Genomic DNA, 22,292 nt, shown 5'->3' on the forward strand with positions numbered 1-22,292 from the left:
TCTGTGCATCTACCACCCTTTCTGTAAAAAAAAAGTATTCCCTTAGATTATTCCTGAGCCTATCACTTCTTAACCTCATTCAACACCCTCTCACTCTGGAGTTTTCTTTCAACTGAAAGAGATTCACTTCACCTTTCCTCCAAAGTATATATATTGAGATCTTTAAGCCTGTCGTCGTATACCTTATGACGTAGACCATCAACCATTTTATTTGCCTTCCTATGGACCGACTCCATCCTGTTTATATCTTTTTGAAAGTGCATTCTCCAGAATTGTACACAATATTCTAAATCAGGTCTCACCAGAGTTTTATACAAATGATCAATACCTCCTTTTTCCTTCTGGCCATACCTCTCCCCCTATGCACCCAATCATCCTTCTAGCTTTTGCCATCGCCTTTACAACATGTTTGGCCACCTTGCTGTTGATTAACCGAAAAGAGGTTAAAACTTTTAATAAACATAAACATTTAACATCAGCGACACATAATATTGTACCTGATATAAATCTTGAGATTGTTTTATTTGATACATTTGAATAAACTTATATTTCCTGGACCTCCAGAGACCTGTGATCCTCCTTGTGCTTTTGGACTTTCGATTTTGGTTGTGGAACACTGGTCCTCTTCTTTGGTCTGTTGTTTGCTTTTCATACTGGATATCAGGGCATGGGAGACCTCAATGTCGAGGCACGCCTATGAGGAGAGCAGTCTTCAGTGTGTCAGTGCTTGAGAGGACACAATGCCAAGCCTAGAAGGGGAAGAATGTTTGTGATTCTTAGCTCTCTTACATGCCATATCCCTCAATTATATTTTTTTAATAAATCTTTATTAATTTTAAAGCCAAAAATAAGTGCAACATATTATACAGTCATCTTACACTTTAACAGCACTTAAATTCAATCAGAATTATATTCTATGACAAATACATATATCATCCCCCCCCCTTATATTTATCTAAAAATTTGCACTCAAAATTAAAAAAAAATCTTCCCACTCACCATGGAAGTTTATTATCAAAGGGGAAACTCAACAATCACTTCGAACAGAATTTTGTCAATGGCTCCCAAATATCCATAAACTTCCTATAATGTCCCTGTTGTATGGCCACCATACGTTCCATTTTAAATGTGTGACCAAAAAGTATAATTTAACCGATCCCAGTTTTTCTTAAAGTCACTCAGTACCCTCTTTGATATGGAGGAGAAAAAGGCCAATTAACATCAATTACAAAGTGTTAATTGCCAATTATTACCACTAATTTGGCCAATTAATCAATTAAGTTGTACATGCACATAGGCTATGCCATATACAGAATTTGGGAGATAAAGCAGCAAGAGATTCTTGGGAAAAACCTTTGCATTTCAGGCTAGTGTAATGAATTCATGGTGGAATGTTCTTATTCCCCAAGCTCAGTCTTATCATCTATTTCGAAAAAATTTTAAAACCTATTTGTTTGAGAAATATATGACTTAATTGCGATTTGTATTTTCTGAGAAACATTTGATGCTTATGAATGTAATTCACTGTTTGTCCAGCCTCTGTCTTTTGTGAACCTCTCTGAACTGATGGTTTGGCGGTCTGTAAGAATAAATTATTATTATGATGATTATTATTATTTTTTAGAAGGACTCCATCATTTAGGCACCATGTCCTTATACAATACTAGTGTAACTTAGGATCAGTGCACCTAAATGCAGGCACTAGAAGTTAAGAATAGCCTTACTGGGTCAGACCAATGGTCCATCAAGCCCAGTAACCCATTTTCATAGTAGACAATCCAGGTCACTAATACCTGACCAAAACCCAAGGTGTAGCAATATTCCATGCTACCGATACAGGGCAAGCAGTAGCTTCCCCCATGTCTTTCTCAATAACAGACTATGGACTTTTCCTCCATGAACTTGTCCAAACCTTTCTTAAAACCAGCTACGCTATCCACTCTTACCACATCTTCTGGCAGCGCATTCCAGAGCTTAACTATTCTCTGAGTGGAAAAAAATTTCCTCCTATTGGTTTAAAAAGTATTTCCCTGTAACTTTATCGAGTGTCCCTAGTCTTTGTAATTTTTCACAGAGTGAAAAATCAATCCACTTGTACCCGTTCTACTCCACTCAGGATTTTGTAGACTTCAATCACCTAAATGCAGACACTAGGATTTACAGCAGGTCTATGGTTCACATAAATGTTTATTTATTTGTTCAGTTTTCTACACCAAGATTTACATGAATTTATTCAGGTACTCAAGCATTTTTCCCTGTCTGTCCTGAAGGGCACACAATCTATCTAATGTATCTGGGGCATTGGGGGAATTAACTCCCTTCTTTACAAAGCCACACTAGAGATTTTAGCGTTGACCGCGACGGTAATAGTTTGGACGCTGATAGGAATTCTATGAGCGTTGGAGCTGTTACCGTAGTGGCCAGTGTTAAAAACGCTAGTGCGACTTTGTAAAGGAAGGGGTAAGTGACTTGCCCAGGGTCACAAGGAGCAGTGTGGGTTTGAACCTACAACCACATGATTGCCACACAATTGGCAGCCGCTCTTTAGGAGGCCACCGATATCAACAGCAGATATCGATGCCGTATATAGAATCCAGGCCTGTTACAGAATGAGGGGGATATTGTATTTTAGCATATTTAATTGTTTGTAAGTCACACTGGGCATCCTTATTAAGGATGATATGGTAGAAGAATACACATGAGAGAGATCTGCATACAATGGATGTAGTGGGCATGCAACTATTTCTCGTGCATATTAATTAAGGATATCCTGAAATCCTGGCCTGTTTGCAGTCCTCAAGGACTGAACTTGGACAAGCCTCTCTGGTTTTAAAGGATTGATATGGGAACAGCTAATGTATATTTTCAGATTCCAAAGTTGCTAGTATTAGGAGATTTTAATATTGGACATCAAAACCTTTGCTTGTACTGATGCTGTCTTCTATTAATGAGAGACTTCAATTCCTTAATCCAGAATTCACATTTAATATTGATGACAAATTAGATACACAACAGGTCACGTGTAATAATAAAGCTGGATCAGGATTCTGTCCATACAGAATGAGTCTGCTTGCGTAACTTAATTCTCTCCCAGAGAGAGTTATCAATGACTAATATAAGATGTGCTCACACACCAATTCTAAAGACAGAAGTTTACATCAGTGGTCATCATACATTTCACAGTCCCAGATTTCAGTCACCAACACACTCAGAAGAGAACACTTTTGCCTTCTGTGTTTAACAGGGAAATAAAGCAACTGGGATAGCTGCCTCATTGTGAAGTGTTTGGCACTCAGACACATTGGAAGCTAATAGTCAACCCTTTCAGTTGCTATGTCTTTCTCCTCAGACCAGTTGTAGCTCAAGGTGAGTAACATTTAGGTACATTACGTAGGCTCTGTATCAAGATCTTCCAAGTGCCAGGGGTACACTAATCTGAGATACCCTAATCTACAGTGTTGGGGTTGGATACTCTAGCTAGAAGTGCCTGAGAACTGTATCTGGAGTAATTCTATATGCAGTTCATTAGCATGCATTTGTATGCTAGTTACTTCTGCTTTAGTGCTGTTTTATTGTCTGTTGCAATACTTACTACATCAGAAGTAACTGCCGAGCACACAAAATTGTCTCTAAATCAGAAGTAAATCATTGCGCTGAGTTGAGTTTAGTACAGTTTATCACATAGGGCCTTAGTTATTTAATCCTGTTTCTAATCAAGTGTTCCTTTCCATCTATTCTCACCCACTCATCTACTTTACAGGAACTATTTCTCCCTCTATTATTGATTTGGATGCGGAAAAATAAGGTTAATCCAGGACAAAATCTGCTGGGGAACACACTGCGTGGCAATTGCTAACAAATCCCTTTTTTATTATTGTATCTGACAATCAGCAGCAAAATTTTCTGCTTCTACCCAAGGGAGCATGCTATCGCGTTGCTCATTTCATTATATTATCTGGAGAGAGAAATCCTTTTTGGAGGTGTTTCTGACATGAACTAAAATATAGGGTTAGATTGTTAAAGGTAATATAGTGTGTGGCTCTGTGAAAGGCAGCATATTTTAAATGGGGAAGAGTGCAATATGCTTGGAATTTCAAATACACAGATGTATACCTACAGGCAGCAAGAGAGAAAGCGAAGAAGGAATGCTGTCTTTAGGACAGCATGAGAGAAACTTGCAATCATTTCTACACCTGAAGGGAGCGTGGTAACATGGCTATGTAATTTGTATGATTTTTGCTTGATAGTACAATGATTTTAGGTACCCTGCATAATCTGTACATGGGCTAAGCTAACTCCAGATATTCAGTGCCAGGCATGTGCAGATCCTGATATTGAATATCCGGGTTTTCTGCTAATCCGGAAGTTAACTGGGCACCAGCTGATGTTCAGACTAGTATTGTTATCTTGCTGCATGCTGTCCTAACTTTAAACGGTTACTTAGCTGGTTAGTGGACGGAATATCTAACTGGTTAGCTTCGTTTATCATACCATTGTTCCAAATTTGACCGCATTACGCCACTATAGTCTGAACACATACTTCCAGTTGCTTATAGAATTCTTTTTAAATACAGCGGAACCTTGGTTTACGAGCATAATTTGTTCCAGAAGCATGCTCGTAAACCAAAATACTCGTATATCAAAGCGAGTTTCCCCATAGGAAGTAATGGAAACTCGCTTTGATACGTTCCCCCCCCCCTGCCCCGAGGCCAGCGGCGCTGCTTCCCCCCCCCCCCTGGCTCACAAAGGCCCCCCTTCCGCGTGAACTGGCACCCCCAACCTGAACAACTTGAACTTACCCCCCCCCCCCCGGTCTGGCACCGGCACGCAGCCCACAGGACGTGCCGGTGCCGCTTGAAGATTTTCCTGCCTCTGCCGGCCTTGAGCATGCATCTGCACATGCTCAAGGCCTTCTAATTCTCCCTCTCATCGAGATTCTCGGCGAGAGGGAGAATTAGAAGGCCTTGAGCATGCGCAGATGTATGCTCAAGGCCCGGCAGAAGCAGTAAGATCTTCAAGCAGCACCGGCACATCCTGTGGGCTGCGTGTCAATACTAGACGGGGGGGTAAGTTCAAGTTGTTCGGGCGAGGGGTGCCAGTTCGAGCAGGAGGGGGGGCTTTGCAAGCGGTGGGAAGCGATGAAGGTTCTCGGGGGGGGGGGGGTGCTCGCAAATCCAGTCAACACTCGGTTTGTGAGACAAGTTTTGCGAGAATGTTTTGCTCATCTTGCAAAACACTCACAAACCGGGTTACTCGCAAACCGAGGTTTGACTGTACAACATTCTCTCTCTTCAGATTCAGTCTTCCTTCTTTTCTGGCTCGTTTTTTTTAATTCCCTACTCTCCTCATAGGAATCGTCGCTCTTCTCAACAAAATCTTTTGATTGTCCCTTCCTTTAGACAAATATTCTTAGACATTAAAAAGAGATTCTTCTTTTCTGTAATGACCCCCGCCCCCTACTTTGTGGAACTCTCTCCCACTATATCTAAGGACTGAAACATCATTCAGAAACTTCAAGTCACAATTAAAGGCCTACCTTTTTAACAATGGCTTTTAAGTCAACGTCTTCATAATTTCAATTTTATTTATAAACTGGAGTAATCTTTTTACCTTTTACCTTTTAATAATAATAATAATTTTATTTTATATATCGCCATACCCAGAAAGTTCTAGGTGGTTCACAACAATTAAATTGAGATATAAACAGTGAAAATCATTAAAAATCAACAAATTATATGCATATAATATAAGAAAAATAAATACAAGCCATTTTGTCATTTTCCATCCCTTTTAACTTATATTTTGGAATCTTCTCCCACTCTTTCCCTCTTGTTGGTTTGGTTTTATTTTATTATGGCCTGGATTCTCAAAATGACGACATTCGGAATGTGTCGGAATGGTGCCTAAGTTATGTGTTGTAATTGGCCATTAATGGGGTGGTAATTTTCTGCACCATTAAAAAACAAAAACTAAGAAAAAAAAAAAAAGCATGCACCTAAATTTCATCTATGCAGTATTGAATGTCAAAAGAGGCATGGTTATGGGTGGAGTGATGTTCGGCACCACTGAGCGTGATTCTACATCAAAGATAGGCTTCGAAAATGTAGGACTGTCAAACTTTGGACTACATTTCCTGCATCTGTCTTTGATGCAGAATGCAATTCTCCAAAACAGTGCTGTACTTTGAGTAATGTGTAACCAGCACCATTTTTTTCAGACAGTTTCAGTGCCATTTTGAGAATCTGACCCCGTATGTCTACTGTTTTAGAAGGTGACAGATCAAAAGCGCGCGACGACAAAGGCGTTCCGACAACCCAGCGCAGACAACTGAGCGCAAGGCGGAAGCGCGCCGAAGAAAAACTGTATTTTTAAGGGCTCCGACGGGGGGGCGTGGGGGGGAACCCCCCTCATTTTACTTAACAGAGATCGCGCCGGCGTTGTGGGGGATTTAGAGGGTTGTAACCCCCCACATTATACTGAAAACTTAACTTTTTCCCTAAAAAAGAGGGAAAAAGTTAAGTTTCCAGTAAATGAGGGGGTTACAACCCCCCAAACCCCCCCCCACAACACCGGCGCGATCTCTATTAAGTAAAGTGGGGGGGTTCCCCACCAACACCCCCCGTCGGAGCCCCTTAAAATACTGTTTTTCTTCAGCGCGCTTCCACCTTGCACTCAGTTGTCTGCGCTGGGTTGTCGGCGCACCTTTGTCGGCGCGTGCTTTTGTCTATGAACCATTTTAGAAATGTCTCCCGCCATTGCTTTTTACATTGTAAACGGCTTAGATTTGACTTTTTATTAATAAATGTAGTATTTCAAAATAAATTGAACTGAACTCTGTCTATATAACCTAGCCAAGTGTATCGCACACTGCGTGCCGTGGCGAGATTCCGGGTATGCCATGAGAGGCGCGTTGTATGGGCAAGTCAGCTGGCACCTCTCCTCCTCGCCAGCGCCTCTCCTCCTCGCAAGGGCCTCTCCTGCTCTACGTACCTCCCCACCGGCCTAGTGATTTCAGGATTAACAAGTGCAGGGTCTCGTCTGGACGGCCTCCACACATGCGCAGACATCAATGTAATGATGTCACACTTTCACATGACATCATTGCATCGACATCCGCTCATGCGCGAAGAACCTCCAGCTGCGGCACTGAGTTTAGTGGGCCACGGCTTGGAAATGTTTGAGAGACACTGACCTAGCCAGTTAGGGAATGGCCAGTTAGCAGTCATACTCAGCAGCGCTAACCAGTTAAGTGCTGCTGATTATCTGGGACAGTAGGATTTAACAAGGCAAGAGCCTCCTCTATCTGGTTAAATCTTTTGAATATCTTTTCACTTTTTTTTTTTTTTAACAAGTAAGAAAAGCAAGTATAGTATGGCACAAGGAATTTTTCCAGCCCCTCCGCATGTATGTTTCTGTGTTCCGTCTTTGTGTGTGACTCTGACCTGAAAGAGTGAAGGGCTGGACAGTTTGAAAGGAGCAGTGTCCAAACATTCTGTGAGTTAGGAAAGAAACCACTTAGATAACCTTGATAGGTGGTATATAAAAACCTAATTAACTTAAAACTTGCATAAACTATTAAAATGGTAACCTTTAGCATGGTCCACATTAACAGCTACAATCAAGTGTCATCCATGCGAGCTGCTTACTGCAGCTCAATAAATATTCCCATACATAATTATAACAAGCAATAAATATGTCTATAAATTACTTCATAAATATATGTTTATTAAAAAAAAAAAACAATACAAATACTTACAACTTGCAAACCAAATTATCCCCCTTTTTACAAAACCGTAGCACAATTTTTAGCGCCGGCAATAGCTCCTCCTACGCTCATAGAATTCCTATGAGCGTCGGAGCTGTTACCACCATGGCCGGCGCTAAATACAACACTACAGTTTTCTTAAAGGGGGGGGTAAAGCTTAGTACATTACATTAAACAGAAAAAAAAATTACATTACATTAGTGATTTTTATTCCGCCATTACGGTTTATCACATGTGACTCAAGTTAACATGGTAACTAAGTAAAACTGAGATTATCACCCACCATTTAGGGACTAGCAGATGGTCAGTAACTTAAGTAGTGTTTCCCATCTGTTCTGCTGTTACTTGAAGGTTGCATCACTCGTTATCAAACTGCATAATCTATTTTGAAGGGATTTGAGCTTCAGATACATTATTTTAAATCAAGCTAAGCCATAAGGTAAGACACAGAATACAGATTAGTATTGTGATCTGTTCACTTAAACCTAAAACAACTGTGATGCTTTACTATGTGCTAAACTTATGTGACAGTCATTTATTCAGGGGGTGAGGGTATTTTCAGTTTTCCCTGCAAAACCTATAATTCATTAAACCGAGCTTGTCCAACCTATGGCCCATGGGCAGAACCCAGCCCACCAAGTGCTTTTTCTGGCCCTCAGAAGCTTGCGGTTCTTGTAATGTTCACAGCGGGATTCCTGTTTCCCCACCATGACTTAGCTCTCTGTAAGCATGAGCTGCACAGTGCCAGAAGTCATGATTTCAAGTCTTGCAAGATCAACCCAAACTTCTGGCACCACGAAACTCAAGCTTTCAGAGCGCCAACTTGTGATAGAAAAGTAGGAATCCCGTTGTCTGTTCTGTAGTCAAAGCCAGGTGAGGAAAAAGAAACTGAAGAGGAGTTATATGAATGAGACTGGGTAAAGGCTGGGTGGGGGGGGGTGAGGTTGGATGAGCGAGAGCAAGACTAGGTGAAAGCTGGAATGGGGAAGTTGGGATTGGAAAGCTGGAATGCAGCAAAATTCAATGGTGTGTTTTTTGGCCCTCTGAATGTTACAAAATATTAAATGTGACACCCCCCCCCCCCCCCCGCCCCTCAATAGAAAAAGGTTGGACAAGCCTGCATGGAACAGTGAGAGAAAGTATTGTCTCAAAGCATGAACCAACAACAAATGCGCTATGAAATACATTTTAGAGAGAAGATAAAGGGGACTGAGGCACAGTATTGCAAAGCTAACATTTGTACAATGTGAGAAAGTTCTCCAAGATTGTAGAACTTAAAGACAGCAGCATAGTGAAGGTACTTTAGCAATAATATAATGTGTCATATGAGAAGGTTGTAATTGTTTTATTGTATTCCGCATAGAATTGCAGGACATGCAGAATATAAAAATTAAAATATTAAATATTAAAAATATAAAACATTTAAATAATAATGCAGCAGGTCAAATTCCGAGCTTTGGTGTCCTTTTATTAAGATGCGCTAACTGATTTAGCACGCGCTAAATGCTAAGGCATCCGTTATATTCTATGGGTTGCAATGTATTACATAAACAAGCAAGGAGGTACAGGTTCTCTCCTTCTTTGTTAAGAGGCTCAAAAAATTTGGAAATGGGCGATTGCTCACGATGTATTTTTGAAAGCAGTATACATTCAAGGGGAGCGCAATTCTCTTGCAGACAGGCTCAGCAGGTTTCTTCAACCACATGAGTGGATGCTCAACTCTGCAGTTCTGAATCATATATTCTCTCTCTGGGGGACTCCTTAGATAAACCTGTTTGCGTCTCCCATGCCCGCTTTAATGGAGAGGGACAGAGACTTGTATACTACCTTTATGTAATTACACAACCACCTCAATAGCTGCAAAATATAATTCCTTATTTTTGTTTTAATATTTTTGTATAAATAAATCTTTAAAATTTATGAATTGTGTATATTGTGCTCAGTCACCTCCACCGCGGTCACATCTGAAGCAGATGTAAAGACCTTGTGTATCAAGGAAACATCATTGCACAATATTGTTCCCTCGCCTTCCTTATTCAATGTTAAGCATTGCAGGTTGTAAGTTTGGTAAGTAGTAATATTGTTTCATGGCGGGAAACAGATAACTATTGTATTGTACGTATCTTGTCTTGTAATAAAGCATACTTCAGTATGTGGTTCTCACGATACCAGGTCTTTACTGCCTCATTAGTGTCCCGACATGCCACTTATGAAAAGGTTCATCCAAATAAATAAATGGTGCCAGTAACAGTGCTGATACAGCAAACAAAGTCAAATTTTCCTCTCATTCACTAGTATTATCATCCCCCGATGACCACACCCTGATCACCAGGCTAAATACCTATTTAAAACTGCAGCCAGAAGCGCCATGTTGGTACGTAGGCCATATTTACCTTCTACTGCTCCTTTGCTTCCACATGCATCGACCCTGACTGGCAAAAAAGAAAAGAAAAAACAAAGAGGGGAGTCACCTGTTCCTTCCCGGTAGGCCCACAACCAGACCTCTGCGTTCCCAGCAGCTCGTGCTGCCTATGCTACCAGGGCAACTGCCCTGTCAATTCTTCTGTCGGCTCCAGCAAAAAACACAGGCGTTGCCCCTGGTAAGCCACCACTATAGCAACTGCACGGAGGCTTACGCCGTCGCCTGCAGTACAACTGATCAGCGAGACACATACAGTGCTGCTATACCTGCCGGCGGTGGGAACTGGTCCAGTATGTCTTCAGCAAATGCTGGTGTCCTCTGCTCCGGGAGGAGGAGAAAACAACATGGAAGAAAGTAAGAACATCCAGCCCCCTTTACCCTGCATGCGAGCTGGAAGAAGCAGCAATAAAAGGTACTCATGGGCCTCCCAATTTTTCCTCATAGTTCATTGGGGCAGTCCTCTTCCTCCAGGTGCACCGTCAAAAAGATGGATGCGCCAGGAAATGGCCTGATTTAAAGAAGCCCACCGCTCTGCTTGCCCCACCACTTTTTCCCCCTAAAGACTTCTCTGCTCCTCCTTCCTTCATTTCTATCCTGACAGTTGCTCCGACCTGCTTCTTTATGAATTGTGGTTCTTATCCTTGCGCTTTCCATGTTATCCTGATGAGAAGATATGTGATGAGACCCAAAGACGATGATGGCGTTGCTTTTCCCAGCACATGCGCACATCCAAGCCTCTTTCCATGATATATTCTGCGAATGGGCCAATTGCTAACACTAGCGACTCATCACATGTAAATTTAGTGACCCTTCAGGAAACTCCTCAAATCTCATTGGCATGCGCAGTTTGATAAGAATGACTCATGTTTTTGAAATTGTTACAATAATGGCTGCAACAGCGGCCCTTCGGATTGTTCCTGCAATATTAGAGAATCTTACCCGTAGTGTAATTAAAGATCAACAAATAAGACAAAAGAAACTCTAGGATAAGTTACAATTTAAGTACAACAAGCTACAAGTAGCAAAGTATATTAATGAAAAAAGGAAGGATACAACAGGAAGGGCAAACACACAAGATCCAATCAAACACAATTTGATAGGGTAGCTGTCACCGAACTGCATTGCTTGCAAGAACCTCATCCCGGAAAATCACTCAGAAGGAAAGGCCTGAGTGTATTAAGCTTTTAAATTTAGCCAAAGATACGTCTGGACAAATATATAAGGACAATGCAATTCATAACGCCAGAGCTACAACTTGGGAACAAGAATGATGAGCTAAGTCCAAATGAGTTTTTATATATGAAGGAACAAATACAACAAAGAGATCTGGAAGGGGTGCCCAAAATAAGAACATTATATAAAAATGAAGGTGCACTACAATTAAAAAAAAAAAAACAACCTTATGAGCTAATGTAAGAATTTTAAACAGAAAACAAAAATTAACTGGGAGCTAGTGTTCTTTCAATAATAATAGCAAAAAAAACCAAGGGGTCAAGCTACTGCCTGTCACCACCCACCTAGCCTCTAGGCCAGGGCTGCCCAAGTCCAGTCCTTGAGATCTATTGGCAGGCCAGGTTTTCAGGATATCCACAATGAATATGCATGAGAGAGATTTGCCTGCACTGCCTTCTTGGAATGCAAATCTCTCTCATGCATGTTCATTGTGGCTATCCTGAAAACCTGGCCTGCCAGTAGATCTCGAGGACCGGACTTGGGCAGCCCTGCTCTAGGCTTTAACTCCTTCCCAAAGCTACAGCCTCTGTGATAGGTAAGTACATGAGTACATATAATACAGAGAAGCATTTCTTTACCTTAAATACTCTGATGTGCTTAGCTTTGTATGGAATAGAGCAGTGATTCCCAACCCTGTCCTGGAGGAACACCAGGCCAATCGGATTTTCAGGCTAGCCCTAATGAATATGCATGAGAGAGATTTGCATATGATGGAAGTGATAGGCATGCAAATTTGCTTCATGCATATTCATTAGGACTAGCCTGAAAACCCAATTGGCCTGGTGTTCCTCCAGGACAGGGTTGGGAACCACTGGAATAGAGAATGACACGGGGCTGCAGGAACTCAATTTCCTCATCCTGTCCCTGTGAGTTTTGGTGCTGTCCCTGTCCCTGTCTCTGTCCCTGTCCCATTCCTGTAAGCTCAGTCTTGACTGCACAAGCCTCGAACACTTAAAATTTTAAAGTGTTTGAGGCTTGTGCAAATGAGGACAGAGTTTGCAGGAATGGGGACGGGACAGGAAAAGAACTCACCGGGATGGGAAAATGAGTTCCCGCCGGATTGGGGAAATATTTGTCCCCGTGTCATTCTCTAGTCTGAAACTCTTTTTCTTTCAGCTGCCTGGACAAAGACACACGGCCTCTTTTACAAAGCCGTGCTAGCGGCTGCCGCGCAGCAACAGTCCCGAAGCCCTTTAAATCTCTACGGGCTTCAGGGCCGTTAGCGCAGTGCAGCTGCTAGCGCGGCTTTGTAAAAGAGGCTGACAGTCTTGTTACTCTCTTTCTTTTTCACAAGGTTATACAGTACATATGTCATCTGTCCCATTTTCTCATTTATTTATTATTTTAACTCACATCTTTCCAGCAAGCTCAAGGTGAGTTTCATTCAGGAGCGCATGTTATTTTCTTGTTCCCAGAGGTCAGGGGTGTCCAATGTCGGTCCTCGAGGGCCGCAATCCAGTTGGGTTTTCAGGATTTCCCCAATGAATGTGCATGAGATCTATTAGCATACAATGAAAGCAGTGCATGCAAATAGACCTCATGTATATTCATTGGGGAAATCCTGAAAATCCAACTGGACTGCGGCCCTCGAGGACCGACATTGGACACCCCTGCCATAGGTCTTACAGTCTGTTTGGCTTCCAGTAATTTCTAGGGTTCACTTTAAGTGTGGCTGCCTAACATTCAAGATCTTGCATGGCATTCTTCCTCCTCTAATTCTATGAGACCTGACACTACCAGATCCATCCAAAAACTTAAACTATCTTTCCCCTCGCTATGTTAGAAAATGAGGGAAATCTCTTTTCTTCAAAATCACTGAGCGGAATCTGGGCTCTTTCCAATTATTCCGAAAGCATCTGAAAACTTGGCTATTCACAAAAACGTAAATCTCGCTACCCTCTTTATAATCACTAACTCTTATTATGTTTTTCCTTCCTTATATTAAAGTTCCTGTAAACTGTGCCGAGCTCCAGCTGTATGGAGAGGATGCGGTATATAAACTTAAGGTTTAGTTTAGTTTGCACCTGAAGTAACGGAGGGTTATGTGAGTTGCCCAAGGCCACAAAGAGTCTCTCTAGTTCCCTGATGCTCTAAACACTAGGCCAGGGGTAGGCAACTCCGGTCCTCGAGAGCCGGAGCCAGGTCAGGTTTTCAGGATATCCACAATGAATATGTATGAGATGGATTTGCATGCACTGCCTCCTTGAGATGCAAATCTATCTCATGCATATTTATTGTGGATATCCTGAAAATCTGACCTGGCTCCAGTTCTCAAAGACCGGAATTGCCTACCCCAGACCTAGGCTATACTAGGGTTACCATATGGCTCTAGAAAAAGGAGACGGATTGAAATATCTGGGTTTTACTTCCATTGAAAGCAATGGAAGGAAAGAGAACAGATTGAGACATCTGGGTTTTACTTCCACATGGTAACCCTACTCAGTGGCATAGCGAGGATGAGTGGCACTCAGGGCGGTGACGTTCCTCCCCAGCCCTCTTCTCCACACCATCCACTCCTTCCTGCCCCCTCACCCCCTTCCCTTTCCCCATACCTTATTAATTCTCCAGGGGTGGGTAACAGCACAAACTTGCTGCCCGCATCGTGTCAGCTATCCCTCTGACGTCGCTTCCTAGGCGCTGTGCCTGGAAGTGACATCAGAGAGAGGTGGCACCGATGCGGGCAGCAAGTTCATAATGCTGCTCGCGCAGGGAAAATGAAAACAGTACAAGGGAAGGGGCGCACGCGCGCAGCAGGGGGGGTCAGGAAGAAGCGGGGGGCAGAGAGGAGGATGGGTGCCCATGCCCCTTAAAAAGACCGCCCCCCATGCACCCCCCTTACTACGCCACTGGCTATAGCTCTACTCTTTCTCTAGATATTGTGAAAACTAATCTCACCAGTTTATGAAACCCTAACATCCATAGGAAGGGCATCCCACTCCTGGAAAGGTTTACCCTCTTCTAAGCCTCCTAGGCTAGTCACAGACTGTCTAGACCAGTGGTCTCAAACTCAAACCCTAGGTACCTAAAGGACCTCAGAAAAAAAAATAGTTAATGTCTTATTAAAGAAATGACAATTTTGCTTGAGGTAAAACTCTTTATAGTTTATGTTTAAACATTTTTATTGAAGAAACAAAAGAAAAGACATTCAGATAATATATAAAGATATTCCTTACAAATGAATTCACATTTAAAAATTCCATTCCATATAATACATATTATCAAATAATATTATCATTCCTTCAATCATTTTATATTATAAACCATAATCCCTCATTATCACCCCCTCCCGTTCCCTTCTCCCTCTCTCCCCTTTTCCCCACCCTCCCTCCCCATCCCCGCTCCTTCCATCCCATTTCATTTTACCTCCCCCCCTACATCTCAATCCCCCTTCCCTCCATCCCATTTTCCCTTCCCCCTCCTCGGATGAAAAGTGACAAAAGCATACATAAAAAAACCAAACCCAAGATCTGGAATGCAATTTAGACAACCATAGCTTTAATCATTGAGAATTAAACTTCTTGCTCTAGGTGAAAGTTTTTGAACATAGGGATCCCAAGGCCTCATCAAAAGTTTATAAATCTTTCCTTTTGTCTAAGTCTTAATAATAATATTGTCAATTATAGCTAAAGAGACATATGATCAAGAAACTGTTTTATTTTACTTTTGTGATTATGACAAACATACCGAAGGCCTCAAAATAGTACCTGGCGTGCTGCATGTTGCCCCCCAGGCTGCAAGTTTGAGACCACTGGTATAGAACTACTTACCTACTGGAGACAGACATATTGGCTGGTCATGAGCTACTGTATAAAGTGATTTTCATCAAATCCGTTCTGTCTCTATCTGCTGGTAGAAGAGCATAAACCAAGGTACTGGACTGGTCTGGAAGTTCAACTGAGTGAAAAAATATTTTCACACCCCTGTATAAGTTGCTGCAACATAACCAGAAACACCAAAATCCAGAAATTACATTTCCCCTGCATTATAGATCTATTCATTATGGCACGTGTATAAGATTTTATGCTAAATTGTTTTTAGGCAGATTTTGTAAACAAATATGCATTAGTGTGTTCTGAAAAGCATGTGTGCTGAAGTAAGTTCATAGGTAGGGTAATGGCTGAAATCTACTCAGTTAATAAAATGCATGTTAGCATAGCTGGGATTAAGAAAAGGTTGGGCAAGTTCCTGGAAGAAAAGTTCATAGTCTCCTATTGAGACAGACATGGACGAAGCCTTTGCTTGCCCTGGGATCAGTCCAATTGCTATTAATTGGGTTTCTGCCAGGTACTTATGACCTGGATTGGTCACAGTTGCAAACAGGATACTGGGCTAGATGGACCATTGGTCTGACCCAATATAGCTATTCTTATGTTCTTATGTACTAGATTCCCTATGCTGAGTTTTTTTATTTTTTAGTTTCCCCCTTGGCCATGCCTTTTACTGTATCCTGAGGGTTTGATCCTAAAGTTACAGTTGTCCCTTTTGCTTTTCCTTTAGTTTTCCCTTTCCTCAACCTGAGACTGTGGTGAGAGGATAATATATATGCCACCCCCCCTGTCCTACTACATTTTTTCACAGGATTCTTTGGTATTACTCCACTATGCTTCCTCCCTCCTGGAGACAGACAATCAGTATTAATGTGAGCAATCCAAAATTAATTTGCTTGCAATGTTAGATGCCATCTCATTAGTCTAAGAATATTATTTTTCATTACTCTTAGCCATTTCAGGGGGTGAATGACCTTCTAAGCAGACAGTTGAACAGGCTCTCGTTGGCTCTCAAGGATGATTTTTCTGTTGGTTTTGTCTCTTAACTGGAATAGGAGGTAATGTCCTATTATGGATTAAGAACTGGTTAAAAGCTAGAAAACAGAGAGTAGAGTTAAATGGTCAATACAGTAAAACCTTGGATTGCAAGTAACTTGGTATGCAAGTGTTTTGCAAGACAAGCAAAACATTTTATTAAATTTTAACTTGATATACAAGCAATGTTTTGCAATACGAGTACATACAGTATACACACGTCACATCATCACAACTGAGCCAATGGCTCTTCTCTCTCTGATGCTGCAGGAGTGTAGTGACTGTTCTAAATGAGTGAGGTCTTGCAATACAAGTATCTATAGTATTTTGTATTAAAGTTTTGGGGTTGTGGAACGAATCGCCTGAGTTTCCATCATTTCCTATGGGAAAATTTGCTTTGATATACGAGTGCTTTGGATTACAAGCATGCTTCTGGAACGAATTTTGCTCACAAACCAAAGTTTTACTGTATTGGAATATTCTTTCACCTTTGAGGCTACAGTTTCATCAACTCATAACATTTCATCAAGCTTGGACCAGACTCTCCGAAGCATTTCCATTGTGATCGTGTTTATAGCTTCAGTGATGCGTTCCTGCAGATCATCCATAGTTGCGTACCCCCAAAGGAAAAAGTTACAAACAGTAATGTCCGGTGATTTCGGGGGCCACTTGAGGAACACCTGGTCATTCTGTTGCATTGCATTGTCTGAAGGTTGTAACTTCTGCACCAATTGCAGCTTATAAGGGTGAAAGTGCAAGCGATTGTGTAAGATCATGCTAACCGTGCTTTTTGGGACTTGTATTTGCTGTCATCTTATTTATAAACATATTCCAATAAGTTTTGATTTTGTAACCATTTAAAATCAAGGAGTGTTTTTGTGGGCACCCTGTATATTGTGGAGAAATCAATGTCATCATTCCCTGAGTTTCTTATTGCGATCTCTTTTGATAATATTCTCTCAACCTGAAGATCAACACACTGATCCGATTGTCAAAACGGACAGGTCTCTATAATTTATTCCTTTGGGCTGTAAATAGATGTTAAATTTGGTTTTGGTAGAATGGGAAACAATCATTTCTGGGTGGGTAAAATAGTGTAAACTGCCGGGCAGAGTTTCAAGAAAACCTGCACGAATCCTGGGAACGATTAATTTTATCAAGTCGGTATCATTTTCATGCCTGTCACTTCTACTCTTCACTGCACAGATATTTTTGCACAAAATCAAATGGTCTGTGTTCACTGTACTGGAAGTGAATGAAATGTCTATTGTCAAGGTGTGGGAAATGACATTTTCCTAGATGTGCTTCCAAGTTGAGCAATCATCTTAAGTGTCAAATGTACAGAAACAGCCAGGATGCATGGGGTAACACGCCTTGATTAGTACCTAGTCCAAGGAAGCCAACCATACTGCAGTCACTGTAATTGCGTATTGTAAGCACCAGATCAGTGCTTGGCTTCAAATATAGATGCTATAATAGTAAAGGTCAAGTGAAAAACACAACAGAAAACTGAAACAAAAAACTGAAGTAAACATAATTGTCTAGCCAGAATCTGCATCATATATGCTAATGCGGTATTACTTAAATGTTTATTGGTGGGTGAGCTATCTTGCAAATATTTTTCTTTTCTCAATGGCTGATTCTATCTAGCTCATTCATAACTGAATATATGCCATAGTGAGTGAGAGAATACACGTAAAGCAGCTCAGGTGGTATTTATGTATGTAAACAGCTAGTTTTCCGTGGAAGTAGTGATGGTAGAACAAATGGTACTTGTTGAATATATATTTGTTTGAGTATTTGTTATACTGCCAAATTATCGAGAGCATATACATCTACTGGATGTACAAATTTCAAAGGGGTTTGGTAATGAACATGGCGTGGGCAGACTTTCAAAATATATGTGTATTGCCAATTTTACATACATACATATACACATTCTCAAGGTTTCAAGGTTTTATTAAAATTTGATTTGATTGCTTATTCAATTTCTAAGCTAGTTTACAATAAATGGAAAAACAGAACATAAACATAGTAAAAAAAAAAAATGCCATTAACAATACCATTAACACATACAAAATGAATACAATTTAAGAGAAGTGTCAACTAATACATGGCATATTAAAAGGAGACAAATGTGACAGACAAACGGGAGACAAAAGGAAATAGGGTTAGAAATACAAATTGGATAGGAACGAAAGCCAAATAAGGAAAAAAAACAAAAGGAAAGGACACGTTGCTTGATTCCTTAAGGGAATTAAAAAGATACTGTAAATTATTAAATCAAATGTTAAAAGCTTCTTTAAATAAAGAACTCTTGAGTAGGCTTTTGAAAGTTCAAGGTTAGCTTCTTCTTTTACGAGAGCTGGTAGGGTATTCCAAAGTTGTGGGGCTACAACTGAAAAAATGTTGTGCCTTTTGGTTCCTATTATACGAAGAGAGGAGACCGTCAGCAATTTACGATCAGATGATCTAAAACTGTGGGATGGCTCATATGGGATAAGATATTTATCAACAAATTGGGGTAGTTTAGAATGAATCATTATAAACGTTATTAAAGAGATTTTGTATTTTCCCTGATATTCAGCCGATGACAAGTCAGTATTTTTTAAACGCTTACCTTCATCAGCTAAATTAACCACCAATATTCAGTGCCAGGCCATGTCTGGGCAGCGGCACTGAATACTGGGGACTAATTGTGGGTGAGCCCAGCCAGGGCCACATAAGAGTTGGGCTGCTATGTGCATAACTATTTTTCCTTGGAAAAACCCTCCCAATCCCCTTCCTGACTGCTCTAATACCCCTCCCCCTAGGCAGCAAAGTTCTTTTCCTCCCCTGTGAATGAGCTCCCACTCCTCCACCGACTAGGTAGGCCTCCCTGTCTCCCTGGTGGTCCAGCTGGGGAGTCATTGGGCTCAGGAGTGCAGTCCCCATCCTCCTTCCTCTCACAGCTCCATTTCAAAATGGCTACCCCCAGTGACCCTCCGCTAGACCACCAGGGAAACAGGTAGGCCTGGGGTGGGAAGGGAGGACAGAGTATCGTAGCTTGGCGTAGATACATACTGCGGTGTTCGATAAGGCAGAGCAGAGGCATTTGGTATGGGGATTAACGAAGACAGGGTAATTAGTTGGATAGAGTGATCCATTTTGTTAAGCCATTTAGTGGCTGACAAGATTAGAGGAGTCGGAGAGTCTGGAGGGAAGTCGAGGTCAGAGGAGGATGTCAAGGAAGAGGTGGGGAGAAGTTAGAGAAATTTGTCAAACAGGTAGGTTTTGATTGACTTCCTGAACATTTGGTAGGTGGGGGAATTGGAGATGAGGGCTGTGAGGCATTTGTTCCATTTGCCCGCTTGGAATGCTAGGGATCTGTCAAGAAATTTCTTGTAGAAGCAGCCCTTCAGGGAAGGAAAGGAAAACAGGTAGGTGTTTCGTGTACGAGAGGGGCCTGCAATTTCAAGGTGATCAGACAGGTAGATTGGTGAAGAGCCTGCAAAGGTTTTGTAGCAGAGGCAGGCGAATTTAAAGATGATTCTTGCCTCCACTGGCAGCCAGTGGAGTTTAGTGTAATAGGGGCTAACGTGGTCATATTTTTTGAGGCCGAAGATGAGGCAGACGGCAGCATTTTGAACTATTCTTAAACATTTGATGGTGTTTTTATAAGATCCCAGGTGTTTTTTGAGAACTCTGTGCTGACAGCAAGCCTTAGAGTAGAAAAATATTAACCCTCTCCCCTCATCATCAGTGTCACCATAAAATAGAGAGCTGAGTAACTGGCAGAGGATTATATCGCACAAAACCAAAGAATAAGGATGATTTTGTCTTCACAGGTCATTTTGTCTTCCTAGAGAGGCAAATACATATCCATTAGAAAACAAATGCACCAGTCCATTTGCTTCTCTGTGGCACCTTTCTCAAAACCTGAAGAAAGAATAATCTAGAAGCTGTGTATTAATGCTATGGCTCATGTGGAGGGACATTTTCAATAGTGCTTCTAAGGCCGACTTTGGACATATCTTGCAAGATGTCCAAAATTCAGGACAAGGAAACATCCATTTTCAAAACTGTAGGACCTCCCTTTTATTTATTTTATTTTTTAAATGACCTATTTGGATGACTTGGCCCCTAAGGACATCTAACTTTTTTGGCCATATTTTGAATGCAAAAATGTCCTTCTTCAAAACTTCCAAATCATGCTTATTTGGATGTGGGTGGGGCCAGCATCTTAATGGACTGGCCATGTAGACATCCAACTAGGGCAGTGAGGCACTGGCTAGGATGGTGGCAACCGGCAGAGTGACCGGTAATGGCACTGGAAGCTGCCGAAGATGGAGAGGGCCAATGCAGGGTTGGAGGAAAGACTCAAGAGACCTGGAAAGACGGAGTCCAGAAAGGACCTGGGAGAACGAGTCATCCAGGGAAAACCTGGGGATGACCAGGAGGTCGAGAAGACTTGGTCATATGTTGTAAGAACTGTGTGGATAACCTTGTTGTGTTATGTTTTGCAGGGAACAAAGGTACCTGGAGGTGGATATGTGATGGGTAATACCTCTTGGCCCGGTCACATAGCCAAACAAGACCACTTAAAAGGTATTCTGTCTTTTGCTACCTAGCTATCCAGGTGCATGCACTGAATATCAGCTGGCACTTGCTGATCCCCTCACTTGGTTTTCCAAATCTTTCCCTTCCCCAGCTCTTTGATCCTCCCCTTTCCAATCCCCCTCCCCCCAACCTATGTACCATTTCCGCACTCTGTTCCCCATCCCATCAGACACCCCCAGAACTTACATGGTGGTGACCCCTGGTGTTTAGGAGTGAGAGTGATCTCCCTCTGCTCCCAACCTGTCTGGCTCAGAGTTCTAAAATGGTGACACTGACCTCTCGCAGTAGAATACTATTGCTGGGGGTCAGCTGAACAGGGCAGGAGCAGATGTGGACTATTCTCACCCCAGTTCACTAAACCATCAGGGATCACCTCCAGCTATGTCCTAAGGGTGCCAGAAGGTCTGAGAGTTAGGGGTGGACAACAGAGCGAGAAGAAAGTACAGAGTATAGTGGAAGCAGAGGATCATAATTGAGGAAGGTCAGGGGACTCAAGTGAGGGGATTAGGGGATGGGAAAAGGGGATTGGAGGAATCAGAAGTACATAAGTGGAAAATTAGATTGACATCCATTTATATGGGTCACAGAAGATACTGAGATAAAAAAAAACATCTGACCACTTCTGGTTGAATATAAGAGGGTATGCTTTTATCTCTTTGAAATGTTATAATAGGGGATTCCTAAAAAAGTAGCATGGATCTGGGGATTCACACCCAAAGTGTTTTAATATGTCATTCATAGAATTACGCATAAATTATGTACAATTATTTTTAAAACATTAGAAAATAAGACTCCAGCATTTTTATTTAGGTTACTTATCCCATATTCAGTTAAAAGAACCTTGCGATCTAGTGAACGGAACCTTTTATCAATTCCTTCGCTAAAAATTATTAGTACAAGAAGACAATTTATCTTCTCATGTACAGCTCCCCAGATTTGGAATGCGCTTCCCATGTTTTTACGGGAGGAGAAGGTGTTTGGGAAATTTAAAAGCGAATTAAAAACCTTTCTGTTTAAAGATGCATTTGCAACTTAATTAAAATTTTATTATAAAGTGTTATTTTAATGAATTATTCTGCTTTTTTTTATTTTTCCAAATTCCTTTTGTATTTTCCCTGTATGTTCTTTCTTTACTATAAAAAATGGATTTCATCCCCTCTTACCTTTTGTTTATATTATAATTAATTAAGTGTATGTAATGTTTTTGTTTCCTTATGGATGTATATTTTATTGTACATCGCTTAGAAATCCGATTAAGCGATTGAACAAGCCAATTAATAAACTTGAAACTTGAAACTTGTATGTAATGTTTATAATCCTCTTTGGATAAAAGCAGAATAGAAATAATAAACTATAAACTGTAAATTTGAATGGCCTATATAGAATCTAGGGGTAAAGGTGTGATGTTATAATGGGCTTTTAGGCTAACAGAGCACAAATGTGCCCATTTTAACCTATTTTATAAAGATGC

General features: G+C 41.2%; 1 long non-coding RNA gene across 1 annotated transcript in view; it reads right to left on the minus strand.

Annotated features, from left to right (window-relative positions):
* Positions 1-503: 503 nt before the first annotated feature.
* Positions 504-22,292, minus strand: part of LOC117363150 — a 30,055-nt gene continuing 8,266 nt past the window's right edge. The window contains exons 3-4 of the long non-coding RNA XR_004539984.1: positions 15,188-15,352; positions 504-749 (exon numbers count right to left, since the gene is read on the minus strand). This is a non-coding gene — a long non-coding RNA (uncharacterized LOC117363150). The remainder of the gene's footprint in view (positions 750-15,187; positions 15,353-22,292) is intronic.

The sequence above is a fragment of the Geotrypetes seraphini genome, chromosome 6 (genome assembly GCF_902459505.1).
Source record: "Geotrypetes seraphini chromosome 6, aGeoSer1.1, whole genome shotgun sequence".
Lineage (NCBI taxonomy): Eukaryota > Metazoa > Chordata > Amphibia > Gymnophiona > Dermophiidae > Geotrypetes > Geotrypetes seraphini.